The sequence below is a fragment of the Ursus maritimus genome, unplaced genomic scaffold (genome assembly GCF_017311325.1).
Source record: "Ursus maritimus isolate PB19 unplaced genomic scaffold, ASM1731132v1 scaffold_26, whole genome shotgun sequence".
Taxonomy (NCBI): Eukaryota; Metazoa; Chordata; class Mammalia; order Carnivora; family Ursidae; genus Ursus; species Ursus maritimus.
Genome location: NW_024425119.1, coordinates 22,437,829 through 22,450,132, shown reverse-complemented (window position 1 = coordinate 22,450,132; position 12,304 = coordinate 22,437,829). Strand labels below are relative to the sequence as shown.

The 12,304-nt window shown below is 34.3% G+C and overlaps 1 protein-coding gene across 6 annotated transcripts in view; it reads left to right on the top strand.

Annotated features, from left to right (window-relative positions):
- The window catches only part of SOX5 (SRY-box transcription factor 5), a 957,215-nt gene that overhangs the window by 254,419 nt on the left and 690,492 nt on the right, over positions 1-12,304 (top strand). For all 6 annotated transcript variants that reach the window (XM_040642245.1, XM_040642242.1, XM_040642244.1 and 3 more), the window contains one exon: positions 6,360-6,456. The gene's annotated coding sequence lies outside the window, so the exon portion shown is untranslated. The remainder of the gene's footprint in view (positions 1-6,359; positions 6,457-12,304) is intronic.

Genomic DNA, 12,304 nt, shown 5'->3' with positions numbered 1-12,304 from the left:
AAGAGACTGGCAGACCCATACCCAGGACAGGCGAGGCTGTGACTTTTCTCCTGCCGTCCACACAGAGTCCTAGCTAGAACTTCCTGTTACTCACTTTGAGTTATTGAACCCCTCAAATGTGTCCTCTAACTAAACCTAATTTTGTTGCTCTAAGAGTGGGATCAGGACACAGAGTTTGATTATTTGACCCAGCCTCTGCCACATTGAGGCTTTGGATAATGCGATGTCTGTATAACATACCAGTGGAAATCTTTACCTTGCATAGAGAGTAAGGAATTGGGCAAGGAAATGATGATGATTAAAACTTTGGCCTATTACATGGTAATGGTCTTTGGCACACATTTATTGCAGGTATTTGATAATAAGAAAAACCATGCTCAAGTTTTTATATGTTCAGCCATGAAGACTGAAAATTAAAACAAAGCAAAATGGGAGTATACTTGTTATGTAGTTATTAGAATTAACATATAAGATATTACTATCATATTGGGATCTGTACTGATTTTGTGTTAATAAGTGGGTACTTGGTTCTGAAAAATCTCTAAAGAAGGTGGGTTTTAATACTAGAAATAACACTTTTCTAACCAAGAAAACTTTAAAACCTCTTTTAGGGCATGCTGTATGGTTGCATAGGTAATGCGTTTTCTGAATGGCCCACCTTAGGGGGCATCTATCTCTGACTTACAAAAAACGCACTCAACGTGCTAGCAACAGGCCTGATCTTCCAACTCTGAAATTATCAGGGGGACAGTACTGCGAGGAGGAGTTTCATAGTCTTCTCTAAAGAATTTGACTTTTAGTATCCATATCAGGATTCTAAGAGGCCCCCTTGAAGAATATCTTGGCTCTAAGAGGATAGAGCTACATGTTAACTTTAGATGTTCAGGTTTGCTTATTTGCATTTAAGCCAAGAATATTTCTCTTTACTACTTTCTTATTACTATGTATTCATCCTTTGTATAATACTAAAACTTTTAATTATATAAAGATCAAAATGGGGATCGGAAAGTGTGCTTCTGTCCCCAAATGATTAAGATGATGGCATGTTCTCAGTGTACGTGGCAGTCTTAGCAGTGAAGCTTGCAGGTGCTGGCCTCAGACTGGGTCCCAAGCCCAGAGCTAGCACTGCCGTAAGTAACTGGTCAGGTTTTCTAACCTTTTTATTTGTTCCTCCATGCTATGAAATGTACCAACCTGTCGAAGTTTCTGTGAAGGTCAAGCATAGTGGATCTAAGTGTATGAAGCACTTAAAACAGTGTATAGTAGGGGCGCCTGGGTGGTGCAGCGGTTAAGCGTCTGCCTTCGGCTCAGGGCGTGATCCCGGAGTCCTGGGATCGAGCCCCACATCAGGCTCCTCCGCTGGGAGCCTGCTTCTTCCTCTCCCACTCCCCCTGCTGTGTTCCCTCTCTCGCTGGCTGTCTCTCTCTGTCAAATAAATAAATAAAATCTTAAAAAAAAACAAAACAGTGTATAGTAGATAGCACTAAAAAAAAATCTCTTATTAAAGTTCATTTTTTTATTAAAAATACCAACATTTTTTGAGTTACCATTTGTTTTCATATTCAAATTAGGTAATACTTATTTTTCTTCCCAGGCTCTCTTACACTTGTTGCCTCTCACCTTATTAGCCCCTTATCTCCCAATCTTGATGTCCTGATACTAGTCTTGAATTGTTCTGAGATAGGATTTTTTCGTTTTGTTTTGTTTTTTGTTTTTTTTATCCTGAACATCTACAGGGCATGTGATGTTTTGATCTCTTGTTTATATATTCCTCATTTATTCCTTTTTCTCATGTTCCTAAAAAATCCTCCTTATTGATCATGTATATTCCCTTTGTCTGAGGAAGATGATATTAGGAAACAACATAGCACAGTACAGTGGAATTAAGATTTGGCCATGTATCTCTACAGCTCCTCCCAGTTTTAAAATCCTCTGAATCTTTGAAATTGCAAAATCAGAAATTTGAATAGGTGATGCATTTGAAATCACATCGGAACACAGTTTTTCCCATACCCCCTTTTGGGGTGTATGTGTGTATGTGTGTGTTTACTCAACATGTGTATATTTTCCACTTTCCCCATCTGGCATCTGCCTTAGCACCAGCCTCGCTAGCTGTTCTGTGTCAAGAGTACTTTAGCCTTTTCATTATGGAAGAGAAAGAAATGAAATAATATAAAAAAGAAAATCCTTCCACCAACGCCCTCCACCTCACTTTTTGTTTTGTTGTTTCTAAGCAAGTTTCTTGCCATTTACCTTTGCATTTGCATTGCTTATTGATTGGCAATTTTAAAATTGTTTATTGTGCTCTTTTGTTTCACTGTTCAAGAGCTAAAACAAAAGCTACCAGGCCCTTCGAGGTACACATTTGCATGCGGTGAGCGTTGCCCGAGGAAAAAGTAATTGCTAATGCATATTTATGTGGCACAAATTTGCCATTTGTTTATGCATAAAATTATCAATAGTGCAGGGCGGCCCAGCCGTAGAAAATGGTGACCTTTTTAGCTTAATAAATAGAAATCAGCTGTTATTGTGAAGAGATCAGCCATTTATTCTGTGTTGAGGGACATTGCCGGGAAAATGCAGATTGGGGCTGGCAATATCATTAAATGGAAGGCCAATGACCCTTTCGGTAGAGTCTATTATACTTTATCTAATAGGGGATAAATGGCTCTGGTTGGCAATTGGAATAAAGAACAACAGTTTAAAAAAAAATTTCAATCTGTAAATTCATAACTATATGGATTTTAAGCCAGTAAAACGGAACAGGGAATCTCAGGCTGACCTGTTGCTAGAATTGTCTCAAAAAGTATCTGTTTTCAAGTTGCTTTTCCTGTTCATTATTCTCTATTCTGATTTGTACCCATGTTTTTTGTTTTTTGTTTTTCAGGAAAATAGATCTTCCTTTAGTTTTTAGCCTTCTTCTTCCTTTTTTTTTTTTTTTGGCCATAGTTTTATCTTTGCACTGCAGGTATTTTTGTGTTTTTCAGGGTTGCTTTGTATTTGATGTCTTAAAAATACTAAAAGTAGAAGAAGATATCTCTAAATAAATTTACTAGTAGATTGTAAATTGAGGGGTTTTTTTTGTTGTTAAGCTAAACATGTACTTTGTAAGTGATAAGAAGGGCATTTGAAGCAAGTATGTGGGTCCTTTGCATTAAAGACTATTCTGTAAATATAAAATCTTCCCATCAGTATGTATATATATTTTCTTAATACATTAAAAAAAACAACAACAACAGATAGTTATGTATCTTTTTTGGTTGTTTTCCTGCTGCATCTGATAGAGGAAATGCCCTGGGTCTCACCAGAGCTGGTCTAGGACTGTGGTTTAACATGGTGTAATCTCACACTATGTTTACTTGGCTAATACCTCTTTGGTATATTATGAGCATTTCTGCCTTTCAGGATTTTTTATCTAGTTTTTTCAGTCATTATAGAATTCACTATTAAATGGAAGTTATATTTGTTTTTTTTTTCAATATTATATAATATTTGATGCACTCAAAATTTTTTGTCAGTTACGAAACATGGTAGTGGAACAGATCTGCACACCCACCTCAGAGCGTGGAAAGCTCTAGGAAGTGACCTGCACGCTCCTGCCTGATTGTGTTTCTTAACACAAGCGCGCCCCACCAGGTTTAAAGTTTCTACAATAGCAGGTTTGCAGCCACCAATCTTTGCCTCCTGCTGCACTTTAGTATGACAGTGCATTCTGCAGCATGTCACCAGAGTGACTGAGTAACCTTTTACTGGCAGAAATGGGTCTGTTGTTCCTTTTTAAAGTAGAGGGTGTAAATAGGATTCAGACACTAGGGTACATTAGTCCATAAAATGAATATATTTTTTATGTCATTTATAAGGTATTGATTTTAGGTCCATTAGATTCACAGTCCCTAGTGGGAGAAAAAACAATGATTTAATGGGTAGGTTGGAATTCCAGAAGGAAGCACCGCAGCGGTGATTAACCCTTTCTTCTTCGACTCCCTGCCCCGTTATTTAACATGGTGGAGTAGCTGAGGACTGGGGGGAGAGGGACAGTTTGTCATCGGTCTTCCTTGCCCTTTATGAAGGATCACGAAACAAATTTCAGCTGGATTATTACTGTCTCTGAATGTGATAGAGCAGATCACTCTGGGTTGGTAAGAGTTGCTCCAATTTGTTTTTATAAGGTAGTTTTTAAGTTGATGAATGCATTTTATTTTTACAAAACCTAGAGCATATTTGGAAAGTCTTAGTAATTTACGATACCGTTTAGGGAGATCATAGAATATGAAGGAATAAAGCTTACGTTGTTTTTAAAGAAAAAAATTTATTCTCAACTCTAATAAAGGAGAGTTGTGGTGTTATGCCAGTTATATCCTTTCTTAGGCAAGTTTTAAGTAATATTAGTGAGAAAGGCCATCACAGTAATTTTTTAAATAGGGTGTTTCCTGTTCTACAAATGCATAGAAAATTATTGGTTTACACAAGCCTCTTTTCTGATAAAAGGATGACTGAAATATCATTTCCCTTCTATGTGCAGAGCACTCATAATAATTCTAGTCAATTTATCCCAACTAATGTTACTGCCACCTAAAAGGAATTTTCTCTTAGGCTGCTTTGGCAGTTGCGTTTTCCTTCTTATATATGAAAAAAAATTATAATATAGGTAGGAAATTTTTAAAAATTCTAATTATATTTCCAATCATCTGACATACTGTATGTTATGGTGGAATAAAATTATGCCAACTAAAGTTTGACCTTCTCAAAAATTGACCTGACATAAAGAATATGTTATCAACAAACATTTTTAGAATTTTATATTTTAATTCAAGTTTTTCAAGTTCTGTGACAAAAATGTAAAAATACAGGCTCCCTCTTGTGGGTAAAATTACCACCTGTATATTTCTGTGTTGCCAACATACAGGATATGGCAAAATTTGTTTCATTTTTAAGTAAATTCTGTGTAGTCTTTTTTATTTGGTCAGATGTGACATTTCACTTAATTGAAAAAAAGTAGAGTTTGGGGTACTTTTTTAGTAACATTTTTAATGAAAAGAAGTTTTTTTCCCTTCTAATTAGCAGACTGTGTATAGACAACCTTTATTTTACTGCAGCAGTATGATTTCTGATTTTCAAATTTTTAATAACTTTTTTTATTTTGGAATACTTTCCAATGGGATAATTAGCAAACTAATGAAATTATGTCGAGCCTTTTTTTTTTTTTTTTTTTTGAGAGAGAGAGAGAAAGAGAGCCGGGGTAGGGGAGAGGGGGAGTGTGAGAAAGAGAGAGAGGGAGAATCTCAAGCAGGCTCCACACTGAGCACAGAGCCCCATGCAGAACCCCGAGATCATGACCTGAGCTGATATCAAGACTCAGAGGCTTAAGCGACTGAGCCACCCAGGCACCCCAATAATGTGAAGCCTTCGTCATGGTGGCGACTTTTGTATTTCTGTTTATTAGCAAAAGTTCTGATACTGGAATGAAGTAAAATCCCTTCCTACCCATGATGCTTCAGATAGATACCATATGGGAATAAAAATACTCAAATTCCATACATCTTGTCATCAAAACTGAATAATCAATGGCGTAGTAAGAGTGGACACTGAAGCATTACTCAGATCTCCCTGAATTGAACTAATACTGAGAAAATGAGCTGGGACCAAGGCTGTGGCTATACCACCATATATGGGTTCCCTGCTTTCAGAAGTCTGATTCTTAGGAATTTCAGCTGAGTAGCAGAGGCCGTTTCTGTCCAGCCTGGGGAAACGGGTGACCAAGCCAGAGCTTGTATTCACTCATGAAAGTGGCAAGAGCAGTATTTCTGAAGTCGAGCTAGGCAGCACAGTCCTAGAGACATATAGCAAGAAATGTGAATGTAGAGATTGCGGAATGACTCCCACTAAGCAGTTACCATGCTGACCTGTTGCTGTTACACGTTTGAATGGAATCAAGAAAAGGAACTGTGAGAACACCTGAAGATCTCTCATAAATCATTCCAAGAACTAAGAATTTATCTTAATGTTGCCTTTCCTAAAGCATCTGCAGGATGTTTACATGAAAATTAGAGAAAATAAACAACTTCTGAGGGGATTAATACATATGCATATATGCATGTAATGTAATTTATATGTGTATATGTTTTTAGATTAATTCTGGTAGCATTAAAGTGTCAAATTAATGCCTCTTTTCCCATAAACAATAACTTTATTATATTTATATATATTTTATATGCATTTATGTAAATTTACATATAGAAATTTATTTTGAAAACCTTGGAAATAAACTCTGGACATCTCCTGCTTCCTAAAGTTCTCTGTTGATACATTTACTAAAATGGAACAATGCACTGTTAATGGTCCACTTTTATTTTTTCTAGCATTCCTCTTGCTGATGACACAATTCCTGTGTGAATCTGTTTACAAGATTCTGAAAGCTGAACAGAGAATTTTGGCACTGCACTGGGTAGGAAAAAGGTATATTCATAAAATACATAATACACACCTTTGTAAAATCGATTACTACATTTGCTGCTTTACAAAAATGAAAGTTTATATGCCTTTTCTTATTTTTAATTTATAAGTTAAATATATAACATATGCATATTAAACTATAGTACATATAGTCTTTTATATTCAGATGACAACTGGATTTGTAATTATAATTTGAAAACTCATTATGAAGGTAATGTCTCTAAACTGGCAGATGATAGCAACATTTCTTTTATTTTCGTTTTCTTAATGAGATACACTTTTCTTGAAGTTTTAGAAGCTTTTTTTCTCTATTGAAAAATGTTTTTTAAAACATTTGTTCCTGCTTTTTTGTTGTTGTTGCAAAAGAACTATTTTGGGTCACAATAGGTAGGTCACACATTTTACGAAAACTTCCATAGGCTATTAAGTACCCCGGGGGTATGTTTTCGTAAACACATACAAAAATGCAGTGTTGCTTAAGCCAAACAGATATTTTCCAATTTGCTTAGCAGAAATATTTAGTGGGCATCTGTCTGTGAGTGCATTTGTGAAAAGCTTGTTTGTCTTTTCAAAAAAGTTATACTCTGGGAACAGGAACTGAAAGTTTGACCACAGACCTAGACTTGAAAATCCTTTTATATTCCGGTGGTTGACTAACTATCATGTGAGTGACAGCAGAAGAGGCTGGAGGTAAGGGATCCTTTGTTTAGAAGTTTGTCACTAGTAAGATGGAAAAGGAATTCTTTCTGTTTATTCCTAAAAAGAATTATGGAAAAATGGTCTTTTTGAATAGTGAACTAAAACTTATTTATTCACAAATCCACTCTTAAAGTCTTATGACTTATGTCCATCCTGTAGAACTTCGAGATGCACGTTGGTTTGTGAAAACCTTTAGAATCAATCGTAGTTACCTTCTTTAAAAATTGTTAAAATCTAAATTATATCCTTAAAGTATTTATAAGTAGGACTTCATATATTCACAGACAAATGAAATGATAAAGTATGGAAGAAAGCATTGTGAATAATGGATTTTTATGTTAACAGAAGTGTAATAAGTCACAAATGGATTATTGCAAATATGAAACTTCTATAGTTTTACAAATGAAAACACCAATATCGATACAATTAAAAGGCAAATGTAAATCTGGGGCTACTTCTAATGAATATGGCTAACATCACATGTAAAGAGCTGTTATTATAAGAAGGCACTAATATCTTAATTAAAAAGATAAAATGTAAGCACAAATAATTAATGAGGAATGCGATTCTAATACAAAATACTAATAGAAGAAATGCAGGGTTATGGTTACTATCTCACCAGTAAAAAGCACTTTGGAATAATGTTGTAACAAGAATGTGGGGAGACGGTTGCTTTCAATACTGTTGGAATAGGGTTATATTTGTTCAGCTTTCCAGGAAGGGATTTGGCCATCTCTGGTATGAGCCTTAAATGTTTCCAAAGCATTCTATGCAACATTTCCACTCCACTAGTTTGGAAAACATTTTGTTACAAGTAATCCAAAATAGTTTTTAAAAAGATGGAAATTTACATTTTCTCTTTGTGAAGTCTGTGTAAGCAGTTTAGTGCTGGTTGGGTGGTTCCACAGTCATCAGGGACCCAGATCCTTCCTCTTGCTCTGTTACTCTGAACACGTGACTTTTACCTAGTGTTTCAGAATATCCAGAATTGATATTTCAGTCATCATGTCCATGTGCCAACAACAAGAAGGAAATATTACTAGGAGAAGATCATGCTCCCTCCCTTTAAGGAAATCTTCTAAAAGGTGTTCACACCACTTCCATTTACATTCCATTGGCTAGAATATAGTCATACAGCAATGCCATTCTTAAAAAGGCTGGAAAATGCAGTTTTTATTCTGGAAGATAAATCTGGGGAAGTTATTACAGTGGAATAATAAGAGACTGAGGACTCAATTAACAGTGTCTGGCAGTTTCACTTCCAGGAATCTGACTTAATTAAATAATTAAAGAAAGAGACAAAATTGATATAAATATATTTGTTCATTTTCATATATTTATAATGGGAAGAATTTGAAATTGACTAAATTGTCCAGTAATGGAGCAGTAGTTGGATAAATTTGAGTATGTTTGTATTATACAGTCGATAAAATATTTTTAAAGAATTTTTAAATTCACATGAAATTATGCATAATGTAATATTAAATTAAACAAGTCAGAATCCACACTAAAGATACATTGTATCTCTAAATTTGTGTGTACACACATACATGCACACACACATATACACTCACTTATAAATATATATTACAAATACATAAAAATCAACAGGAAAAATACCTGAAAATTAATATATCAAATATTAGCTCTAGATCATGGAATCATGACCAGTTTTAATTTTCTTCCTAGTTTACACAATTATTTATTTATTTATTTACTTTTATTTATTTTTTAAAGATTTTGTTTATTTATTTGAGAGAGAGAGTGATCAGGAGCAGGAGGAAGGGCTAGAGGGAGAAGTAGACTCCCTGCTGAGCAAGGAATTCCCCATGTGGGACTCGATCCCAGGACCCCGGGATCATGACCTGAGCCAAAGGCAGACTGAGCCACCCAGGCACCCTACACAAGTTTTAAAATAATAAATATGATTTCATACTAAAATTTGAAAATATAAGAAGTATGGGATTGCAAAAGGTTTACCTAAGTTACTTAGTGTTCCTGTTAAAAATATGAAATATGTCTATTCAAGAAGAAATGAATCAGCTTAGCACCCATCCTTTTTTGCAATAAGCTTTCCTTCTCAGTAGAGCCAAACAATCACTCAGAAATCTTGATCACATTGCAGCCAGTTGCCTCTTTTAGGTTAGGGCAGATTGAAATACTATGTTACAGTTCAGTGACATGGGACAAGCACATGAAGGTCGTTGGTAATCATGCCTATTTCAAAGGCAAAGAGCAAAATTTTAAAGATTTCTCCTTCTTGTGTGTGAGTGAAAGAGGTTGAGTATTGCAGTTCTAGATTAAGAATGTTTCTTTTTGTGTGTGGTAAAGAATTTTAAAATTTATAATGTTAAGAGACTATTAAAGGAATGAGAATTTAACTCAAAGCTAAGTGAAAAATCAAATTAGAGAGCAATTCATCAGAAATTCTCTGCAGAAATTAGAGTGAGAACATTTCCTCCCGAACCTAAGCTGACTTTACTCTTTGGAATTTATAAGAGAACTGTAATGTTGAGAGGCATAGACTTTGGAGATACATTGTTTGAGTTCAGTTCCTGATGGTACCACTTAATGACTGTCTACTGTTGGGTATGTTCCTTAACCACTGATTCCTCATGTGTAAAATGTAAATAATAGTAGAAGACACTGTACCCTGCAAATATGTATCACATGGACACTGGTGTAACTACACTGATTAAACAAAATAGACTTTAAAGCCCAAACCATTACTAGAAATAGAGTCACTTTGTAAATAACTGAAGTTTCAATTCAATAGGAAGATAAAATATTTTAAAATCTGAACACCTATAATAACATAATCTCAAAATATATTAAGGACAAATTGCCAAAACAGCAAGGAGAAATAAGCAAACCCACAATAGCGTTTTAACCCACTTCTTTTAGTAATTGAAGGAATGAAGTAGACAGAAAAAATCAGTAAGGATACAGAGGTGAAAGACAAGATTAAGAAACTTGATCTCAGACATATACAGAACCTTGCATACAACTGCAAAGCTCACATTATTTTGAAGAAGACATGGAAAAATTACAAAAATTGACTGTATGCAGAGTCATAAAATAGGTCTCAACCATTTTCAAAGAATTGGAATCATACCAGCTTCACTAAAAATCAAGTTGCAAATAAATTAAAAAAATATATATAGCTAGAAATAAGTTTCAAAATTCCAAAGAAATCACACTAGTAATTTTAAACATTTTAAACTAAACAAATTGAACTTCTTACATGTAACAATTATAGAATGCCTATAAGAAGTACTTCCTGGGAAAATTATATTTTAAATAAATGTACTAGGAAAAAAGAGTGAAAATAAGAAGGTATTTCAAAAAGGCAAAAACGAAAACAAAATAAACTCAAAATAATAAAATCAAGAAGTCAATTAAAGCAAGAGCATAATAACAAAGTGGGAAATAGTCATATGGAGAGGACCAAGAAAGCCAAAAATTGATTGTTGCAAAAGATGAATAAATTTTCCAGTCCTCTGATGAGACCAAACAAGAGAGCAAGTGATAAAGGGCAAATAACAAACATCAAGAATGACAAAGGCTACATCATGACAGATGTGTAAATATTAAACAGACAGTAATGAATATTATGAACTTTATGTTACCAACGTCACATTGGTAAATATGAATAGGATGAATGGTCAAATTCCTAGAAAAACACAATGTAGCAAAATTTACTCAAAAAGGGAGAACCTGAATATTTCTGTAACCATTAAAGACATTTAATTCAGTAATCAAAAATCTGCCTATAAGGAAAATTCTAGACCCACGTAGCTTCACAGATTAAATTCAAGGAAGAAATAAGTCTAATTTTACATAAGTCTTTTTCATAAAGAAGATGTGATAATCCTAAGCTTACTTAATAAAGGTTATATAACCTTGATACCAAACTTGACAAGTATGATATGAAAAAGTACATTTACAGGCAAATTCCTCTCATGAATATAAATGGAAAAACCATCAACCAAATATTACCAAACCAAATTCAGCAATATATAAAAAGGATCATTAATCATGACCATGTTGGTTTATTACAGAAATTCTAGGTTTGCTAACATGTAAAAAAAAAAAAATCTATATATTACAGATTAAAGAAAAGTCTCATATGAATATTTCAGTTAATACAAAAAAGCATTTAATAACATTCAACACCTATTTCTGATTTTTAAAAAGTTTTAGAAAACCAAAAATAGGAAAGCATTTCCTTAATGTGATGTAAAATACCTATAGCAAATATAAAGTATAATAGTAAATGTTGGAAGCTTTCCTTTTGTGATCAAGAACAAGACAAGGATATTTTCTATCACTCCTGCTATTTAACATTTTTTTCTGGATATGCTAGCCAATGTAGTAAGGCAAGATAAAGAAATAAGAGTTATTATTGGAAAAGAAACAACCAAATGTCATCTTGGCAGATAAAATGAATTAAAGAGTGTTTAGCAAGTTTGATGCATATAATATAAGACATCAACTGTATTTCTATATATCGGCATCACTTTTTACCTCACGGGGTTTTTTTTTTTAAAGATTTTATTTATTTATTAGAGAGAGAGAGGGAGAGCACACAAGCTGGGGGAGGGGTAGAGGGAGAGGGAGAAGCAGGCTCCCTGCTGAGCAGGGAACCCCATGGTGGGCTTGATCCCAGGATCCTGGGATCATGACTTGAGCTTAACCGACTGAGCCACCCAGGTGCCCTTACCTCATGTTTAATAATTAGAAATATGTAGTATCTCTAATAGCCTCTTTTATTAACATATCCTACCAGAATGGTACTTTTTTTTTTTTTTTCACAATTTATAACTGACACATCATTATTACTCAGAGTTCATCCTTTGCGTTAGGGGCTACATTATTTTATTGTTTATCAGAAAGCACCATAAAAAGTGAGAAAAGACAGGACATGGCGTAGTAGAATAAATTTGCAAGACATCATTGACAAAGATGGTTTCCAGAATAGATTTTTGAAAACTATAAATCAGCGTAATGATTCCTACAATCTAATAGGAAAATGGGCAAAAGAAGAAATCCAAATGGCCAATAGTATGTCCAAATATCCAAACATATTAAAAAGTGCTTAATATCAGTAGTATTCAAGGAAATACAAGTTAAGCTTATAATGAGATCCCGC